Below are 21,953 nucleotides of genomic sequence, written 5' to 3' on the forward strand. Positions count from 1 at the left end.
CTGGACTGCTCTCTTGGACAAAGTGTGATAAGCCTGAGTTTTCCATCCTGCTCTGCTTTGGTGGTTCTACCTCTCTGAGCCTCAGTTTCCTCATCAGCACATGCTGTTTACAGAAATGCTTAGCACAAAATCTGGCACAAAATAGTGCTTCGATTACCATTGGCCCCTCTCCCTTCTCACCCTCTTCTGCCTCTGGTCCCCAGTCCTCACAGAGTCACAGGGCTAGCTATGTCTCACAGTGGCAAGATAAGTCATGCATAAGACATAAGATAAGTCTGGCTGTTGCCTATGGCCATGGACAGCATTTAATTTGGCTGCCTTCCTTCCATACCTCAGCACAGGCCTGGGCTGTCAATGAAAAACCAGGAAAAGACACATTCATTTGAGCCAAAGTGAATTAGCCAGGCCAGTCGGCGGCCAGAAAGTCATGTGCTGCTTTCCCAAACCAAATAGAAATTATGTTCAAATTATTCACTCTTCAGCATTTTCCTGCATATTAGGGCACATCAGAGAAAATTGACTGAAGCCAATTAATGGATATTTCGCAGCCATTTGTCTGTACTGGGCCTATGTGTACTCCTTTGCGAAGTGACTGAAATTGACCACTGGTTCTCAGCCCTGTAGGGTCCTGCCATTACTTGGGGGGCTTTTAAAAATCCTGGTTCTCAGGCCAGATCCTGTCTCAATTACATCAGAATCTCTAGGGTGGGATGGGGGTGGGGGCACCCAGGCACTAGTGCCTTATTTTTGTCTTTTTAGGGCTTCACCCATAGTATATGGAGATTCCCAGGCTAGGGATCGAATTGGAGCTACAGCTGCCAGCCTACACCACAGCCACAGCAATGCTAGATCCTTAACCCACTGAGTGAGGCCAGGGACTAAACCCACAACCTCATGGTTCCTAGTTGGATTCATTTCCTCTGCACCACAACGTGAACTCTGACTAGTGTCTTTTAAATAAAGCACTCCTGCTGATCCCGGTGTACAGCCCAGTTTGAGAACCAGTAAAAAACAATTTCAAAGCTTCTCTCATCCCTTATTCCAGGGACAATGACCTTGAAGAGGGAATAGCCTACTTCTAATCTAATTTATAAAATAGGAGTTGTGCAAGTGAATATTCTAGCAATTTTGCAATTTTTTTTTCCTTAAACTCCTTGCTCATGTTTCTCTTTGGCATCTTTGTCAATCAGTATTTAGACTCATAATGTCACCACATAAATCTTTTATTTACTTTGTTCATCCATATATTGTTTTCGCTTATGTTGCCTGTTTGTGGCAGGTATACATTTTATATAATTGGTTGAGTTTTCTTTGCTGCTCTAATATAAGTTAGCTCCTGAGCCCTGGTTCTGCTTGCTGCCTTACCTATACAGCTGAGTGAATACTTAGAGTGTGTGTCCATGTAAACCTCTCCCAGATGGAGATATAAAACACTTCCAGGAATCCAGAGGGCTCCCTTTTTTTTTTTTTTTTTTTTTTTTTTTTTGTCTTTTGTGGGCCACACCTGTGGCATATAGAAGTTTTCAGGCTAGGGGTTTAATTGGAGCTGTAGCTTCCAGCCTATGCCACAGTAAAAACAATGCAGGATCCTTACCTCACTGAGTGAGGCCAGGGGTTGAACCCATGTCCTCATGGATACTAGTTGGCTTCATTACTGCTGAGCCACAATGGGAACTCCCAGAGGGCTCCCTGTTGCCCTTTCCATTCAACCTTGCATCCTGTGGGGGTAACCACTCTCTGACTTCTGTCACCAGAGTGTAGCACTCAATGTCTTTTGACTAAATGCTTCCTCTGATTGAGGTTTACACCTATACCCTGTTTCCTTATTCCCTGAGGATGATCTAAGTCTCACCCCATCAGGAGAGAAGTCTGCTTCAGACATGGCTGTTCACTCATCTAGTTGTCAAAAACCAGCCCCACACATAGTGGGTAAATACAAGATGCCCTCTCTCAGTTTTGTTGGCTCAGAGGATTCTTCTCATGTGATCTGAGGTATCCCACAGCTGCAGTTAGGTGGCAGCTGGAGCCTGGTCCTTTGGAGGCCCTACTAGGCTGGAGGGTCTGAGTTGCCTTCTTTTCCTGAGAAAGTAAAAATCAACTCAGGCTCACAATGTAAAAATCTGCCCTACCATCCATTAGGCTAGAGTATGAGACATAGATAGAGCCATATGCAAAGTTGACAAAAGAAAATATTCCATCTAAGGACTCCTTGCAAGGAGAAATGCCTAACAATCATATTTTCATTCCTGAGTAGCTTTGTTTTCTAAAATCATAGACCATGAGAAACTTTCATCAGTAAAAATGACATGCCCTAATTTTACCCCGAGGAGCTAAGTCACTTAGAAACAGAGAAACAGCCTTGGTTGGTTTCTGGGCAAAACCCAGGTGCACCTCCTCAGGGGCAGAGTTTCTTGACATGGCATTTTCTACCAATCCTAACTCTATAGTGCCTGAGGAGACATGACCTTGAAGTCCACTTTGTAGTCCTGAGCAGATGTGGAATACTTCATGCAAATCCTGCTTTGCTTTGAGCCTATCAAAACTTTGACTCAATATTAAAATCACTGAATTGTGCTCTCTCAAATGGTGAATTTTATGGTATATGAATTTATGGCCTATGAAATATGGCATCTCAATTTTAAAAAATGATAGGCATGGAGATAACTGGAATGTCTCACCTAGTTTGGTGAGATGCACCATAGTTCCTCTTCCATGTGGTCTGTCTGCAATGGCCCTAGACACCTGACCATGTCAGGCTACAGTTTGTTCCTGACATCGTAAGCTGGTTGGTGGAGGACAGCCCTGATGCCGGTACTCCTCCATGTGGTCTCTCTCTACCAGTGTATCTGTATCTTCCCGTTAGGGGGCCTCTCTTGGGGCTACTTTATCCAGACAGACACCTGGGCTTCTCACATGACACCTAACTGCCACAAAGACTAAAATAAAACATGCCAGGATTTCACTAAGGGTTAGGCCTGGAGCTGTAATAGTGATACCTCTGCTGCATTCTGTTGTGAGGAACAGGCCAGCCAGGATTTATCATGGGAGGGGACTGCAGAGGAAGAGATTGTCAGGAGGTTCATGAGGGCCCATATTTGGAGGGCAGCTACCACCACTGTCCTCTCTCCTCATGGCATCCCATCCCAAGGCTTCTTCTGTCATGGGTTGCAGCCTCAGACCCTGCTGATCTGCAGATGGTATCCACTCTTAGCAAACAGCCAGAGCTCTTCCAGTTTGTCATCTGCTCCACACTTCCACTTCCCTCCAGGAACATGAGGGGTTTCTGGCTGCATTCCCACACTGTGCTGGGAGGCTCAGGCCCAACTGGGCTTCTTCTTCAGACACTGTAATGCTCCCACCAGGTGCCATGTTGCATGTGGCTTCTCCTTGGTGTCCACACTCTGTGGAGTCAGGCCCCTTGTGCTGGGGATTCCCCAAACCAGGTTGACCTACCCCTCACCTGAGGTAGCAAATGCCACTGACTAAAGCATTGGAGGGCTTTGGGAAAACAAGAAGAAAATGTGGAAGAGAAAATGGCTAAAATCTAAATATTTTAGTATAACTTTTCTAGGAAAGCCCAACAGTGAGGGCTGTTCTGGTGTAGGTAGCTATTAATGTCAATTATCTGTATTATTTTGATCTGAATTTGCAGTGATGATAATGATCATCAAGTTTATATCACTCTCAAGGCTTTCATACACATACTTTATTTCATCTTTATGGCAACTTTTTGAAAAGCATAATTAATATTATCCCCATATTACAGGCTCTGAGAAATTGAGGGACTTTTCCAAGTTCACATATTGTATGGTTTTTATATTGAAGGGACAATTTTAAAAGAGAAAAGATTGGAGAGAGAATAAATGGGCCTGTGATTTTAAATGAGAACTTTTGGATTTTTCTATTTTGATTATCTTGCAAAACACTGAGCTTAAAATTTGGGGTGGGGGGAGGAAACTCAGGTTTAGCTAATGAACAACAGTAGCAAAGTATGGAGAACAATAGTGATAAATGAGAAGTAGATCATACAGTTCCTGTTTAATTCAACATTTGAGCCCCTACTCTGTCCATTCACTTTGTTAATCCTGGGTATGGAGGATGTGAGCCTCTGGATTCCTCATCTGAGAAAAAACTCAAGACACAGTTCCTACCCTGGAGTAGCAAACGGGGCCACCTGGCCAATTCTGAGCTGAGCCTTGACTCCATGAGATTGATAACAAAGAGGATGCAGGCAAGGTGATATTTCTTAAATCATAGGAGACCATAAGGGGGCCAGCTGTAGGGATGTAGGATTCCTGGTGCTGAATGACAAATGTAGGATTCCCAGTGCTGAATGACAGCCACCTAAGAATAAATCTAGCTCCTCATCAGGTGCTTGAGTGTGTGTGACTGAGGCTGCTCCTCAAATTCCTGGCTGAAGGAACTTAACAGAACAGGAGGTGGTGTTCACAAGACTGGTGGATGTGGGAGAGGAAGGGCTCCCCAAAGGCTTGGCTTTGGGGTCTTAACTTTGAAAATTACTCCCTTTTTTGGTCTTTTTTGTCTTTTTAGGGCCACACTAGTGGCATATGGAGGTTCCCAGAGCTGTTGCTGCCAGCCTACACCACAGCCACAGCAATGCCAGATCTGAGCTGCATCTGTGACCTACACCACAGCTCATGGCAATGACAGATCCTTAACCCACTGAAAGGCCAGGGATGGAACCCACAATCTCATGGTTCCTAGTCAGTTTCATTTCTGCTGCGCCACGATGGGAACTCCTGAAAATTACTTATCAGTAGGTATTTTAAAACACCTTCATCCTTCTTTTAAATCATTATATAATGAACACTCTACATTCACTTATTTTTTATTTTTTGTCTTTTTTTTAGACCTTCACCTACAGCATATGGAAGCTTCCAGGCTAGGGGTCAAATCATAGCTACAGCTGCTGGTTTACACCACAGCCACAGCAATGTGGGATATGAGTCGTGTTTGCAACCTACACCACAGTTCACTGCAACGCCAGATCCTTAACACACTGAGTGAGGCCAGGGATCAAACCCACATTCTCATGGATCCTAGTTGGATTCGTTACCACTGAGCCACAAATTCCCAACATTATTTTATACTTATATATATATACACACATATATATATTATTTTTATTTATATATATTATTTTATATTATAAAGTATATTACTATTTTATATATATATATATTATACATATATATATATATATATATATATATATAAAATTTTTTGTCTTTTCTAGGGCCACTCCCGTGGCATATGGAAGTTCCCAGGCTAGGGGTCTCATCAGAGTTGTAGCCACTGGCCTACACCAGAGACACAGCAATGCAGGATCTGAGCCACATCTGCGAACTACACCACAGCTCATGGCAATTCTGGATCCTTAACCCACTGAACAAGGCCAGGGATTTAACCCACAACCTCATGGTTCCTAGTCAGATTTGTTAACCACTGGTCCATGACAGGAACTCCTAATTAATTTAACATAGCTATAATGCCTAAATTCTGGTGACAAAATAGTCCTGATAACCTATACTTGTTCCACATCACAAAAGAATAGTTCACATTCACACACACCAAGATTAGTAAATTCAATAGTTTCAACTAATCATTCAACTATGGATCAGCATAAGTTATGGCTAAAGGGAGAAACCTAAACTGAATGGCCCCAAACCACATCTGTAATTCCCTTCTCAGGAACTTCTGTGTCTCAGAGTATATCTGTCAGGCAGTAATATTCCTCTTAACATCCAGGTGAAGTGACCAACATTCTAGGATGTGGGGCTCTGATGAGCATAGGAACAGAAGTCCCAGGAGTTTAGTACAATCCTGGTAGACTTTTCTCTATCTTAATGACAAATGGTTGAGTGGTTTTCACAATCAAATAGAACCAACTTATGTTCCAAAATACACATATAGTTTTAGTAGCATATTTCATATCAGTTAAATCAAAATTTCACACTCCTCTAAGAGGCTCTGAGTAGAGATAGGCAAAATCTCCTTCCTTGGGTCTATAGATGTTTGGTTTCTGGCTACAAGATATTCCTGCTTGCTGATAGACATTTGACAAACAGCCATTGCTTGATTAAGCTATTATGAGCAAGTATCACTGGTTTAGCACAGTATTTCCTAAAGATTTCAAAGCACTCTTATTAAGTTTTAAGTTTTATATCACCTTGAACATTTGTTTGAAATGGTAAGCGATTCAGAATTTTTTTTTTAAATTGTATTTTACAGAATGGAAATGTGAACTTCAGATTACCAAAGAGTGGCAGAAAGTAGAAATAATCTAGGCTCTTGGATTTCAAACCCTGCCTTTCTAGCCTTTAAAATATATCCAGTGTGAGGAAGAGATGCATTTCTCATGGACTGAAGCCTGCGGGGGGCTAGCTTTTCTTCAGCAGCGCAGGGTCAGTGTGGTTCTTGGTTTTCACAGGCTGAATTCAGATGAGGCAGTTGGTCTGCATCAAGCTTTGTTTTTAAGGACCAAATGATTTCATGCACTTATCCTTTCTTTTCTGCCTGTCTGGTTTCCATGGAAATGCAGGCCTTTTAGAAAAAGCAAAGCCTTGCACCACATGCACAGACATGTTATTTTTGGAATCAACTGAACACATCCCAACACAGTGGTGTGAACAGGTCCTGGGCGGGGCTGCAGAGGGAAGGTAAAATATCCAGTTGCCTTCTGACAGAAAGAACTTCATGTCCACAGGGGTTACAGGTTATCTTTTTCTCTGTAAGAAATATGAGATTTATTTTGGTAAACATTAATCTAGACGGGGAGAAAAAAACATAAGTTTGGGCAAAAATTCAAACAGATTTGTGTGGCTTCACTAAAAGGTTATTTAATATGTGTTGAGGAACTACAGATATATAACTTTTACTCAAGCCAGGGTTTAAATAAAATTATTGCAAACTTTATCACCTTCTCCACTAGATTTAATTACATTAAAAATTTTCCCTAATTGGGTTAAAATCTATTTCTCCTCATACACACACACACACACACACACACACACACACACACACTTTCAAAGTAAAATGAATTTTGTTTACTAATTTAAGGGAAAAAATTTAAAAAGAGATATGTGAAAAAATATGATTATGTTATATAATGGGAAAATAATTTTGCATTTCTATAAAACTGTATGCTGAATCTTGATGAACAACTTATTTTAGTTCTTCTTTCTTAGTTTTTATTCTAGATGTGTAAGGTTTTATATAACACCTTATTTAATTCCCATCACTAATAGAATTTATTAGACCTTATCTAAAATCATGGGCTTTTAAGAGATTCCTGGATACAGTCATAAAAGATTATGTTAATCATGCAATGATTTGCTAATTGCACAGTTAAATATTCCTTCTTTGTGCAAAGAAATTTTTTAAAATTTCTGCTTCTTACTTTATTCAATTTATTTAATAAATCATAAACATAATAAATAATAAACAATTTAAAAATATGTGAATATTGGGAAAAAAATATTACTCTATGAAAACCTTGCCTTGTATGAGCTTATGGTTCCTAGTTGGGTTCACTAAACACTGAGTCACAACAGGAACTCCTGTTTGGTTTAACTATAATGACAAAATAAGAAAATAAAATTGTGACAAGGAATCAATTTTAATACTTCATTATTTTAATGAGGAATTAAAGGGACTATGTAGCTGCAGAAAAATAGAAAATTACAATCACAATCACATACAGTGAGTTTGACATGGGTAAACACTACAAAAATATACTTTTTTCCTAGCTTTATTGAGATCTAATTGACATAGAACATTGTGTAAGTTACAATAAACATCTTAATGAGAGGTATAGACAGACAGTAATGCATTTCAACTAAGAATAGCTTTTTGAGATTAATTTTAAATAATTTTATGTTTAATAAGGAAAGTGCATGCTTTTGAATCCAAACATCAGTCAAAAGCATGCTCATGTCTTTAAGCTATAAAGCTTCATCTCAAGTATCTAGGAATAGAAGCAAATGCTATTATCCATAAATCAGAGGATTTGGTATCATTAATCATGACTCTCAAAATTCAATATTATAGAGGTTACTTGGGATTAAAGATGAGTAACTCTTTAAAAGTGCCACTGGTTACTTGAATTCCTTCCCCCAAAAAACTTGAGGAATATGGATGAATAAAAATTATAAAACTGAAAATTAAAATGATTTTTATGACTTGGTGTCCTTGTCTTAAGTCCCCTGGCCAGATTTAATCATACATAACTAACAAGAAAATATTCCATTGAATACATATTGCTGTATTCAGAACCACTCTTGTAAGCTGTTACCTATTTCCACGCTTACCTTTTGCAAAATGTTTCCATTTGTACTCCTATTATGTCTTCCTATACTTCACTGTTCATAATTTATCTCTTGCTCATGCATGTGACTAAGTGAGAACTAATAACTAAGACAGAAAGAAATGAAGCTTTAAGAAATCCGGAGTCAGTTCTTTAGACGTAAATCTTTCTGATTGTTATAATTTTCTAGCTTATATTTTTCCACTATTTACTACTGAATAGAGAGAAATTTTGATTACATTTGGCCACAAATGACTTACATGTATTTCTTACTATTCACCTTATCTAATGGGATATAAATTGATTTTGGTAAATCTTATACTTTGTGAACTTCTGTTATTTTAGTGATCACTCCTTCTCTTTTGAAGTATTCCAATAATTCAAAATAAGTTTACTTCCCTGCTTGGAAATTTTGTCTGAGAATGACAATTATCTTTGCAGCTTGCTAACATCTCTTCCAGTTTGTACAAATCAAATATTACTGATATAAACTTAGTGATTACAACACTAGATTTTGGGAAAGGGTACTATACAGTGTCTGGAAATTAAATGCAAAATATATAATCCACTGACCACCTAATAATCCACAATATCCTGACCTTAGGGCAAGTAATGTATTACAATTTGTTTCATAAATTTTTAAAGAGGCTTGGCTTGTGTACAACCAGGGATTTACAGAGACACCAATATCCTGACATTGTCAGGAAGACAAGCCAAGGGCACATCACACACTGTACATTTATATAAATGAGGTGCCATCATATCTCAGTACTTAAGATCTCTAACCACAACATAACAACATCTTTGTGCACTAATAGCACTTATTTTTGTCTTTTTCCTTTTCTAGGGCTGCTCTGATGGCACATGGAGGTTCCCAGGCTAGGGGTCAAATTGGAGCAACACAGGATCTGAGCTATGTCTGCAACCTATACCACAGCTCACGGCACCGCCAGATCCTTAACCCACTGAGCAAGGCCAGGGATCGAACCGGCAACCTCCTGGTTCCTAGTCAGATTTGTTAACCACTGAGCCACGATTGGAACGCCCAAGATATTTTATTAATCTAACTGATTAATTGTCCTCCAGCTGTTGTATTAGCAATCCATAATTTATTAGTAATGGTTATGATCATTTACTCATCAAAAAGTAACTCAGAGTTAGATAATTCAAGAAAGACAGACCACATACATTGTATTCATAAGAGACCCTGGAACTTCAGTTTCTGCTCATAATCAGTGTTTGACTTCTTCTTCTTCTTCTTCTTCCTCTTCCTCCTCCTCCTCCTCCTCCTCATCCTCTTCTTCTTCTTCTTCCTTTTCTTCTTCTTCTTCTGTTAGAGCTCATCCTTGAATTTGGCAAAGTTGCAGGATACAAAATTAATACACAGAAATCAATGGCATTTCTATACACTAACAATGAAAGAGCAGAAAAAGAAATTAGGGAAGCAATCCTGTTTACCATCACATCCAAAAGAATAAAATACCGAGGAGTAAACCTACCTAAAGAGACAAAAGACCTGTACTGAGAAAACTATAAGACACCAATGAAAGAAATCAAAGATGACAAAAATAGATGGAAAGATGGATTGGAAGAGTTAATATTATCAAAATGACTATACTACCTAAGGCAATCTACAGATTCCATTCAATCCCTATCAAATTACCAAGGACATTTTTCACAGAACTCAAACAAAATATTTAAAGTTTGTTTGGAAGCACAAAAGACCCAGAATAGCCAAAGACATCCTGAAAAAGAAAAACGGAGCTGGAGGAATCAGGCTCCCGGACTTCAGACTATAGTATAAAGAAAAAAAATCATCAAAACCGCATGGTACTGGCACAAAGACAGACATATAGATCAGGGGAACAGGATAGAAAGCCCAGAATTCATCCCATGCACCTACAGCCAACTAATCTATGACAAAGGAAGCAAGGATATACAATGGAGAAAGGACAGCTTGTTCAATAAGTGGTGCTGGGAAAACTGGACAGCCACATGGAAAAGAATGAAATTAGAACACTCCCTAACACCATACACAAAAAGAAACTCCAAATGGATTAAAGACCTAGATATAAGACCAGACACTATACAACTCTTAGAGGAAAACATAGGCCAAACCCTCTCTGACATAAATGACAGCGACATCTTCTCAGATCCACCTCTTCAAGTACTGACAGTAAAAACAAAAATAAACAAATGGGACCTAATAAAACTTCAAATTTTCTGTACAGCAAAGGAAATCCTAAACAACACAAAAAGACAAGCCACAGAATGGGAGAAAATATTTGCAAGTGAATCATTGACAAGGGGTTGATCTCCAAAATTTATAAACAACTTTTGCAGCTCCATACCAAAAAAATAAAAAACCCCATGAAATAATGGGCAGAAGATCTAAACAGACAGTTCTCCAAAGAAGACATACAGATGGCCAAAAAACACATGAAAATATGTTCAACATCACTAATAATTGGAGAAATGCAAATCAAAACCACTTTGAGGTACCACCTTATACCAGTCAGAATGGCCATCATCAAAACATCTACAATCAATAAGTGCTGGAGAGGGTGTGGAGAAAAAGGAACACTATTCCACTATTGGTGGGATTGTAAATTGGTGCAACCACTGTGGAAAACAGTATGGATGTTCCTCAGAAAACTAAAATAGAACTACCATTTGATCCAGCAATCCCACTCCTGGGCATCTATCCAGAGAAAACCATGACTCGCAAAGACACATGTACTCCGATGTTCACTGCAGCACTATTTACAATAGCCAAAACATGGAAACAACCTAAATGTCCACCAACAGAGGAGTGGATCCAGAAGATGTGGTACATATACACAATGGAATATGACTCAGCCATTAAAAGGAAAGAAATAAGGGCATTTTTAGCAACATGGATGGACCTAGAAACTGTCATGCTAAGTGAAGTCAGCCGTACAATGAGACACCAACATCAAATGCTTTCATTGACATGTGGAATCTGAACAAAGGACAGATGGAACTTCTTTGCAGAACAGATGCTGATTCACAGACATTGAAAAACTTATGGTCTCTGGAGGAGACAGTTTGGGGGGTGGGGGGATGTGCTTGGGCTGTGGGATGGAAATCCTGTGAAATTAGATTATTATGATCATTATACAATTACAGATGTGATAAATGCATTTGAGTAAAAAAAAGAAAAGAAAAAAAATAAAATTTATCTGTATTTTTCAGACATTATCTACAAGGTGACCAGAATTAAATAACTCATAATATCTTATATTAAACTCAAAATCATTTTAAAATGTAGGCTATACATTCATTACTTCCTTGATAATACAAGTTTATCTTTTCATTCTTAGTAGTAGAAAAAAATTTAAAGCATTAACATAAAGGCCTTGCTCTTAAAAATTGCCTGGTGACTAAATTAATGAGAACCATATGTCTTGCACTTGAAAATAACAACTCTTTACAAGTGGAAAGGAAAGTAAGAGGAAGTAGATAAGAAATTCAATATCCTATTATATGTGGTAAATGAAGTCAGTGCTAGCTTTGAATTCTACACATTATAGCTGTTGATTGCAGCTTGAACAATGATATTAAAAATACACAGGTCTTAGTTTCCCTGTATTTATCTAATTATTACTGACAAAAATGGCATTTTTAATATTTTCTTATTCTATTGCAGAATTATATTTTCTCTGAATACTACGCAATTTATTTATTTATTTATTTTTGTCTTTTTAGGGCCACACTTGCAGCTTATGGAATTTCCTTGGCTAGGGGTTGAATTGGAGCTATAGCTAGTGGCTTACACCACAGCAACACCAGATCCAAGCTGTGTCTGGGACCTACACCACAGCTCATGGCAATGACAGATCCTTAACCCACCGAGTGAGGCCAGGGATTGAACCTGTGTCCTCATGGATACTAGTCAGGTTCATTAACCGCTGAGCCACAATGGGAACTCATGAATACTATGAAATTTCAAAGATGAGTTTAAAAAATCTTCCCTTGAATCTCAAAGTAAGATATAAAAAAACAGTAAAACACATATCCCCAAAATGTGGGACATTCTTTCTAGGAATTCTTGTTTTGTAAGTACCAATGATTGCACAGGTGTCTGTATGTTCCCTTCTTCTCACTGGGATTATTAATAATTATGTTAATAACATGTTAATTACCCTTTTATTATACTACTTAGCAGTTATATTATTCACTATATATTAGTATAATAAGCTATATAATTACTATTATGTAAAATTTAATGTGTCTGATTTTTATACATCCTTTTAAAATATTTTACATTTCAATATTTCTATTGTCTTTATGTACAGTATATTAATGATCAACAATTATTCATTGCATCTAACAATTTTCTAAATCATTTTAATCTATTTTAACTGTTATATTTTTTTTTCTTTTTATATCCACACCTGCAGCATATAGAAGTTCCCAGGCTAGGGGTTGAATTGGAGCTGCAGCTAGAGCCTTCACCATAGCTTGTGGAAATGCCTGGACCTTAACCCACTGAGAGAGCCCAGAGATTGAACTTGCATCCTCACAGAGACTATATTGGGTCCTTAACTCACTGAGTCACAATGGGAACTCTGTAACTATTATTTTTGATACTATTGTAGCATACACTTTGATTAACAGTACTTTTAAAAATCAGTTGTTCAAGATCAATCTCCAGGAATTATGAAATGACTGGTTCAAAGACATGGATATATTTATAGCTCTAGCTAATTATTTCCCATTACATCAAATTGTCACATATAATTAGGGCTACATAAAAGTTCTGTAACATGTCAAATATCTTTGCAACATTCCTTTCTCCCATTACTTGGGTGAAATTCTGCTCAAATTTATCTTTGATTTACACAGAAATGTTGAAAAATTAAATCCAAATGAAATTATCATCTAGCTGTAGAACCACAAAAGAAGCGTATCTAAGAAGAAATCAGAGTTACTCTAACATCAGATTAAATAATATTTTTCATGGGAAAGGAGTCATCTTTGGGCAAATGAAATGTGTTAATAGATTTTATAGATTTGACAGCTTCCTGACAGTGTCATGATTGAAATAGGAGAGACAAAGAGACCAGTATCAATTCTGTTTTAATAAGGTTGATGAATTTATAGCTTCTAGGACCAGAAGAGGGAGAAGAATGAGATTGAAAACATCGAGACAATTCTCTCAAGTGAGTTCATTTGAATATCTTAAATTTAAGTAAGTGTAACTTCTATAATGTTTTCCATTAATTTTGCTAATGTCACCCTCTTAGAGTTGAAACAAACATGTCTTTATGTGAAGGACTGGGATATCAACCATGGATTAATTTTGAACGCTGTTTGACCGAAGATAGTGTACACGTTCTATCAGTCATGAGGAAGAAATACAAAGCAGCTGATATTGATACTCAGAGATCATAGGAAACAGTGTGTTTTAAGAAAATCAAATGCCTACAGGGATCTAACAGTCAAGATAAAAGTTTGAGCCTAGCCAAAATTAAAAGAATAGAAAATACAAAATATTTTGACATACAGAAAATGTATTCCAAATTAAAGGCATGTTAATTCCTAATGTTAAAGGATATGATCAAGAAATCCCACTCCTGGGCATATATATATGCAGACAGAACTACAATTCAAAAAGAAATATGCACTCCTATGTTCACAACAGCACTATTCACAGTAGCCAAGGCATGGAAACAACCTATATGTCTATTGACAGATGAATGGATTAAAAGATGTGGTACATACACACAATGGAATATTATTCAGCCATAAAATGACAAAATAATGTCATTTGCAGCAACATGGATGCAACCAGAGATTCTCATACTAAATGAAGTAAGTCAGGAAGAGACAGACAAATACTATACAATATCACTTACATGTGGAATCTAAAAGATGGCCCAAATGAACCTATCCATAATACAGAAACAGATTTACAGACATAGAGAAAAAACTGTTGCCAAGGGGGAAGGAGAAGGGAGTGGGATGGATGGAGAATTTGGAGTTAGTAGATGCAAACTATTACATGTAGAATGGATAAGCAATGAGGTACTACTTTAATGACACAGGAAAGTATATCTAGTCACTTGGGATAGAACATGATGGAAGATAATATAAGAAAGGAAATGTGTGCATGTGTGTGTGTGTGTGTATATATATATGTGTATATGTGTGTGTGTGTATATATATGTATATATATATCTATGAATGATTGGGTCACTTTGCTATACAGCAGAAATTGACACAATACTGTAAATCACCTATACCTTAATAAAAAATAAAAATAAAATGGTTAAGATTGTAAAAAAATAAATAAATAAAGGGAAGTACTGGTCTCAAAATGTCTACCTGCTGAAGAGCCTTGGCCCAAGAGCTACCTGTTTCTGACCCTTTGAAATTTAAATTATTTACTATTATAGTAAAATATTATTGTATGCAAATGCTTAAGTTTTAATTTATACTCTTTACCATTGTTAACAATAGTGATAGTATGATAGAAACATAAATCTAAACAAAATATTCTAAACACATTATCAAAAACAAACATTATAATTGTTAATTACTAACAAGCTTTATAAATACAGCCATCAGCGTAAATTTTAAATTTTGATCATTGAATACAAAGCATGATATTTATGGTTAAATTATATTTTCCTTTAATTTGTAACTAAGTTTGTGCTTATGTGTGAATATATATTATTTTGGTAATAGTTTATAGGCTTCTATAATAATCACAAAAATTCATGTCAGAGATATTAATTTTATAATATGCTAAAGATACATTAAATATTATGCTAACTAAAATGTCAGTTAATAGACATTGATTTATGATTAACAGTCAATTTCTTAGTATTTTAGCACCATATGCCACTTATCAGCATCGCATCATTTACTATTTATTGATTGTGCATTTTATTTTCTAAGCTTGTGAACTAGAATTGCCTTTTTCTTTAGGGAGTTTAATTTCAATTATCTGAATGGCTGATCTACCAGAAAATATCTCTAGTCAACTTTGACATTCAAAATACATTTGAAATTTTCTAGAAGGGTAGTTACATTACGGAATGGTCAAATTGCTATTTAGAAACCATTTCCCTTGCATCTGAAATAAACTGGTACAAAACCAGAAAGGGAGATTTTATGTTATTCTCCACAAGCTAATATCCAGCATCCAAATCTCTATAATTTACCATTAAGCATGTTTACAACTAATCAATTCAACACTTAGCATACATTGATATTGCTGACTAAACCCTGGAAAACAAATCAACGCTGGCTTAGTAACTTCATTCAAAATCTTTTAGCATAAATCTTTTGAACATAAAGAATCTGAGGACCTTGGATGAGGTGTATAGATATTTCCCTAAACAGATTCATCAAGAGACAGAATGTGGAAAAAAAAATGAAAGACTGTCTTTACCTAAAGAATATTATATTTTTATTCTTGGATGTACACATCTTTTTTTCAAGAAATGGAAGATATCTGTGCTACATGTGGCTAGGTGGGTTAGTGATAAGGTTGAGTTTTCCATGACTGAATAAAATAAGCTCACTCATTTTTCCTGTTACCATCTGCTAGTGATTTCTATTGACTATCCTAGCTACTAAACAATGAAAAACTTTTAAAATATATTTGCATATAATCACTTATATTGCTCTCAAGAAATAATATTTGAGTTTAATTAATAAAGATCTTAATCACTGGGGCAATGGGTATTTCTAAAATATATAGCATTATGGTTGAAAGCTTACTGTTCATTTCTTACTTATTGAGGTGATATTGTGACTTGGACATATTTCTGCCAATAGAGTTGGAGTGATAAAGGGAGAAAAAAATGGAGGAATATAGGGAGGTCCAGAGAGAGAGAGAGAGAGTATAGAAGGAGAGAGAGGCATACATATATTTCTTTTTAATGTTTTGTTATTTCCCCAATACAATTTTTTTTTTACTGTACAGCATGGTGACCCAGTTACACATACATGCATATATTCTTTTCTGTCACGTTATCATGCTCCATCATAAATGACTAGACATAGTTCTCAGTGCTACACAGCAGGATCTCAATGCTAATACATTCCAAAAGCAATAGTTTGCATCTATTAACCCCCAACTCCCTCCCCCTCCCCCTTGGCAACCACAAGTCTATTCTCCAAGTCCATGATTTTCTTTTCTGTGGAAAGGTTCATTTGTGCTGTATATTAGATTCAGATATAAGTGATATCATATTGTATTTGTCTTTCTCTTTCTGACTTACTTCACTTAGTTTGAGAGTTTCTAGTTCCATCCATATTCAGGTAAATGACATTATTTCATTCTTTTTATGGCTGAGTAGTATTCCATTGTGTATATATACCACATCTTCCTAATCCAATCATTTGTCGATGGACATTGGGTTGTTTCCATGTCTTGGCTATTATGAATAGTGCTGCAGTGAATATGTGGGTCATGCAGGACATACATTTAAAATAGAGCAATTCTTAAGAGATTTTAGTGGCCTAGTGATTAAGGATACAGCATTGTCACTGCTGTAAGCTCAGGTCCCTGCTGTGGGGTGGGTTCAGTCCCTGGTCCAGGGATTCCACATGACATAAGAGCAGTGAAAAATAAATAAAATAAAGAAATTATTTGATAATCCAGGAAGGCTATTGTTAGAGATGTACAATTAAGAAATTTGTACAAGAATATGCAAGGCAAGAGAAGTGTGAGACAAGTAACATTAATTACAACTGATCAAATGTGCTCAGATATTCTCCACCAAATTATCAGATTTATATTCTATCTATGCTAGCATTTTCACAAATACACCCTGATTCTCAAATGGCACTGAGAAGAATATTCATATTTTGTGTAGAATATTCACAATATGTGAATTTTGTGTAGAATAGTCATATTTTAAATGATATGGAATCTGATGTTTGGAATGCTCTGAAAGATGTCTGGGATATGAATCAAAACATTGCTCAGAAGAAACCCACCAAACTTTAGATTAATTCATGAGAATATATGTACAAATTAGATAGACGGATAGATATTTTGATAAAGCCCTACAAATGCCTCTTTAAATTATTTTCTCATAGTGTCCCCATGAACATAATTTTCTTATCTTCTTGTGTCTAACATTAAAAATAATTTAGAACTTTGAACTTCACAGGTACTTATAAATGCTTACCTTTCAAAGAGAGAAACACTAATTTTTCTTTATGTTAAAAGGCTTTTATTCTAGTTTTAACTGGCAGTCAGTTGATTTGCAAAAGGAAAATGCTATGTAACTTCTTCAATTTATCCTATTTTTTTTCTTGCCACTAGTGCAGGAAGAAGGTATGAATCATACTTTTAAATCTACAAACTATACTTGGTAATAGTAGTAATAGTAGATTTGCGTACTTTTGTTGAACTTTTAAAACAGGAAGTTCAAGGAATCTACTATCTTTAAGTTCATAATAATCTCTCTGAATCTCTGATGTTTAATTTAGTGGTTAATAATCTGTATATAACTCAAGTGAGAATGAGTTGACTATGCGACATGTCCCATCTGAAACATATCTTAGTATTCTGTATGCATTTTATGTTTCATTCCATGTGATTAATTTATCAGAAAATAAGAATTCTCAATCATTTATACAATTATTCAATATTAAAATCTCCATATAATATCTATTAGTATCTATTTTCTCTAACTCACAACTAATTTATTTCACACTCCCAGCTATAATTTAAAATAGTTTGCTTTAATAGTTTTATGTCTTGTATGTAGGAAATCACCCCAAATCCTTATTACAAGTATGAACCAGAAAGGATTGGTGGATTTCTCCCTACTAACATGCCAGGCCACAATTATCCATGTTGTGATAGGGAGCCATTAATGTAATTGAAAAATTACTAAATTCTCTTTCATTTTATTCAGGGAGGATTTCATCCTTTTCATAGATATTCAATTTCAAAAGTCTGAAGATAATAAGACAGAATTAATTATCTGCAGAAAATCTTGTTGCCTATAAAGAAATCCCCCCAATCAACCAAAAAATAATTATACAAATAAAAAACTTTTACACAATTCCAGAGCTTTCCAATTCATGAGAAATAGCAACTTAAAACAGATTATGGAGAGACAGGCTCAAGATCACAGAGGAATAGGACATGGAGCTCATGTCCTCCCAGAAAAACATTAGAAGTACAACTGCAAGTGGAATGATTCACAGAGAACATCTTCTGAATGCTAGCAGAAGACCTCAGACTTCTAAAAGGGCAAGATAACCTAGATGTAACTGGGAAGGACCAAAGGAAAAAAAAAGAGAAGGGGGTGGGGGAGGGAGAGAGAAAGGAATTAGGAAGGGCCTGCACTCCAGTAAGGGAGCTATGAAGGAGGAAAGTTTACTGTACCCTGTGAAGTCCCCTGACTGATGGAAAGATAAGTCTGGAAGTAGAGGGGGCTTCAGAGTCTAGAAGGAGAATGTAGCAACTGGTTTTTGGAAGGCAGAGTGGAGAATTACCTGCACAGAAGGTACCACTGCCTTGTACGCCCCAGCCTAAGACATGGGTGGGGGATGGGTGCTTAAGCTCAGGCTTCACAGGTCATCCAGGGAGAGGACCGGGGTTGACTGCATAGAGACAACCTGAATAAGCTGGAATGTGGCAATTAGGGTGTACTTAGAAGAAGCCTGGGCCTTCCAGAGAGGCAAGGAGCAATTGTGGGGAGCATGTGAGGAGAGGGGCAGGGCCACCATAAAAGCTTCTTTCCCTATGAGCACTCTCAGGCAATAGGACTTTGCTTACAGGAAGGAGCTCCAGGGGAGGGTGAGAACCACCATCACTAAGAGACCTTTGAGCAGGCACCAAGTTTGTCCCCACCATTCTGAAGTGCAAAAGGGCTCCACATATCAAAGAGATAATGGCCAGAACATACTGATAAAAGACTAGAACACAATAAAAGACTGAAACATACTGAAAAGATATTTTTATCCAAAGACAAAAAGCCACTGGGAGATGATAAGAGGGACACTTTTGCAATAGAATCAAATCCCATACCTGCTGGCTGGTCACCCCCAAAATGGAAAATAATTTTATCATAGAGTTTCTCCAACAAGAGAGAGTCCTGAGCTCCATGTCAGGTTCTCCAGCCTGAGAGCCTGGCATTGAGACAAAGATCCCCCAGAACATTTACCTTTGAAGGCCAGTAGGGCTTGAGTGCAGGGGATAAACAGATACTCCACTCTTGGAGAATGCACACAAGTTTTCATATGAACTGGAACCCAGCATGAAGCAGTGACTCCATAGGAGTCTGGGATAGACCTAGCTGTGGGTCTTGGAGGGTGTCCTCGGGAGACAGGGGTCAGCTATGGCTCATTGTGGAGCAAAGACACTGGTGGCAGAGGACCTGGAGAATATTGACCAGCATGAGCTTTCCAAGAAATTTACATTTTGGCACCAGCCCCACCCAACAGCTTGTAGGCTCTAGTGCTCTAGTTGCCTCAGGTTAAACAACCAGCAAAATGGGAACACAGCCCCATCCATCAGGAGACAGGCTACCTAAAGTCATACTGAGCTCGTGGCCACCTCTAACCACACCCTTTCACGCAGCCCTGCCCAACAAGAGGGAAAAGACACAGCTCCACCCACCAGTGGACAGATGCCAGCCCCTCCCACCAGAATAGCTGCAAAAGCCCCTGGACCGACTTCACCCACTAGGGGGCAGACATTAGAAGAGAGAAACTATGATCTTTCAGCCTGAGGACCAAAGACCAAAAACACAGAAATTTAGATGAAATGAGACAGCAGAGAAATATGTTCCAGGTGAAGGAACAATATAAAAGCCTAGAAGAACAACTCAGAGAAAGGGAGATAGGCAATCTGTCTAAAAAAGAATTAAGAGTAATGATAATAAAGATGATCTGAGATCTCAGAAAATGAATGATGGCACAGACCAAGAAAATATAATGAATGTTTAACAAAGGGTTAGAAACAAACATAGATGAATGATACAATAACGGAGATGAAAAATACACCAGAAGGTATAAATAGCAGAATAAATGAGGCAGAAGAATAAATAAGTGTGCTGTAAAACAGATTCTTGGAACCCACTGTCATAGAATAGATTAAAGACAAAATAATGAAAATAAATGATGACAGGAGTTCCCCTGTGGTTTAACAGGTTAAGGATCCAGCATTGTCACTGCTGTGGTTCTGCTTACAGATATGGCATGTGTTCAATCCCTGGTCCAGGAACTTCTGCATGCTGTGGGCATGGCCAAACATGAAAGAAATAAGGATGGTCTCAGAGACCTCCAGGATAACAAAGAACACACCAGCAGTCCCATTATAGGAGTCCCAGAGGGAGAAGAGAGAGAGTCAGGGTCTAAGAATATATTTGAAGTGATTATAGCCCCAAACTTCTCTAACATGGGGAAGGAAACACCCACTTGAGTCCAGGAAGCACAGTTTCATGCAGGATAAACCCAAGGAAGAACATGCCAAGATACATAATGATCAAACTGACAAAAATATAAGACAAGGATAATATATTAAAAGCAACAAGGAAGATGCAACAAATAACCTACAAGAGAATCCTCATAAGTTTATCAGTGGATTTTTCAGTAGAAACCACATGAACCTCTCATTAATGCAGAAAAGGCTTTTGATGAAATTTAATACCAATTTAATATTTTAAAAAAACTTCTCCAGAAGGTGAGCATAGAGGGAAACTACCTAAACATAACAAAGACCATATGTGACAAAAGCACAGCTAACATCTTTCTCAACAGTAAAAAGCTGAAAGAATTTCCCCTAAGATCAGAAACAAGACAAAGATGTCCACTTTTGCCACTTTTATTCAACATAGCTTTGGGAGCTCTATCCATGGCAAACAGAGAAGAAAAATAAGTAAAAAGAATATAAATTGAAAAAGAAGTACAACTGTTACTGCTTGCAGATGACCTGATACTATACATAGAAAACCCTAAAGATGCTACCAGAAAACTACTAGACCTCATCAATGAATTTGGTAAAGTTGTAGAATACAAAATTTATACAGAGAAATCTCTTGCATTTCTATACACTAACCAAGAAAGTTTGAAAAGAGAAATTAAGGAAGCAATCTCATTTACTATCACATCAAAAATAATAAAATACCTAGGAGTAAACCTACCTAAGGAGGAAAAAGACCTATACTCTGAAAATTATAAGATGCTGATGAAAGAAATCAAATATGACACAAACAGATGAAAAGATATACCATGTTCTCAGATAGTAAGAATCAATATTGTCAAAATGACTATACTACCCAAGGCAATCTACAGATGCAATACAATATCAAATTACCAATGGCATTTTTCACAGAATGAGAACAAAACATTTTAAAATGTGTATGGAAACACAAAAGACCTCAGATAGCCAAAGCAATCTTGAGAAGGAAAAACTGAGCTGAAGCAATCAGGCTCCATGACTTCAAATTATACATGAAGCTCAGCTCATCAGTACAGTATGGTAGTGTCACAAAAACAGAAATATAGATCAATGGAACATGATAGAAACCCCAGAAATAAACTCAGCATCACCAAATATTAAAGTAATACAAATCAAAACTACAATGAAGTATCACCTCATACCAGCCAGAATAGTCATCATCAA

The sequence above is a fragment of the Sus scrofa genome, chromosome 5, assembly GCF_000003025.6.
Source record: "Sus scrofa isolate TJ Tabasco breed Duroc chromosome 5, Sscrofa11.1, whole genome shotgun sequence".
Classification (NCBI taxonomy): Eukaryota; Metazoa; Chordata; class Mammalia; order Artiodactyla; family Suidae; genus Sus; species Sus scrofa.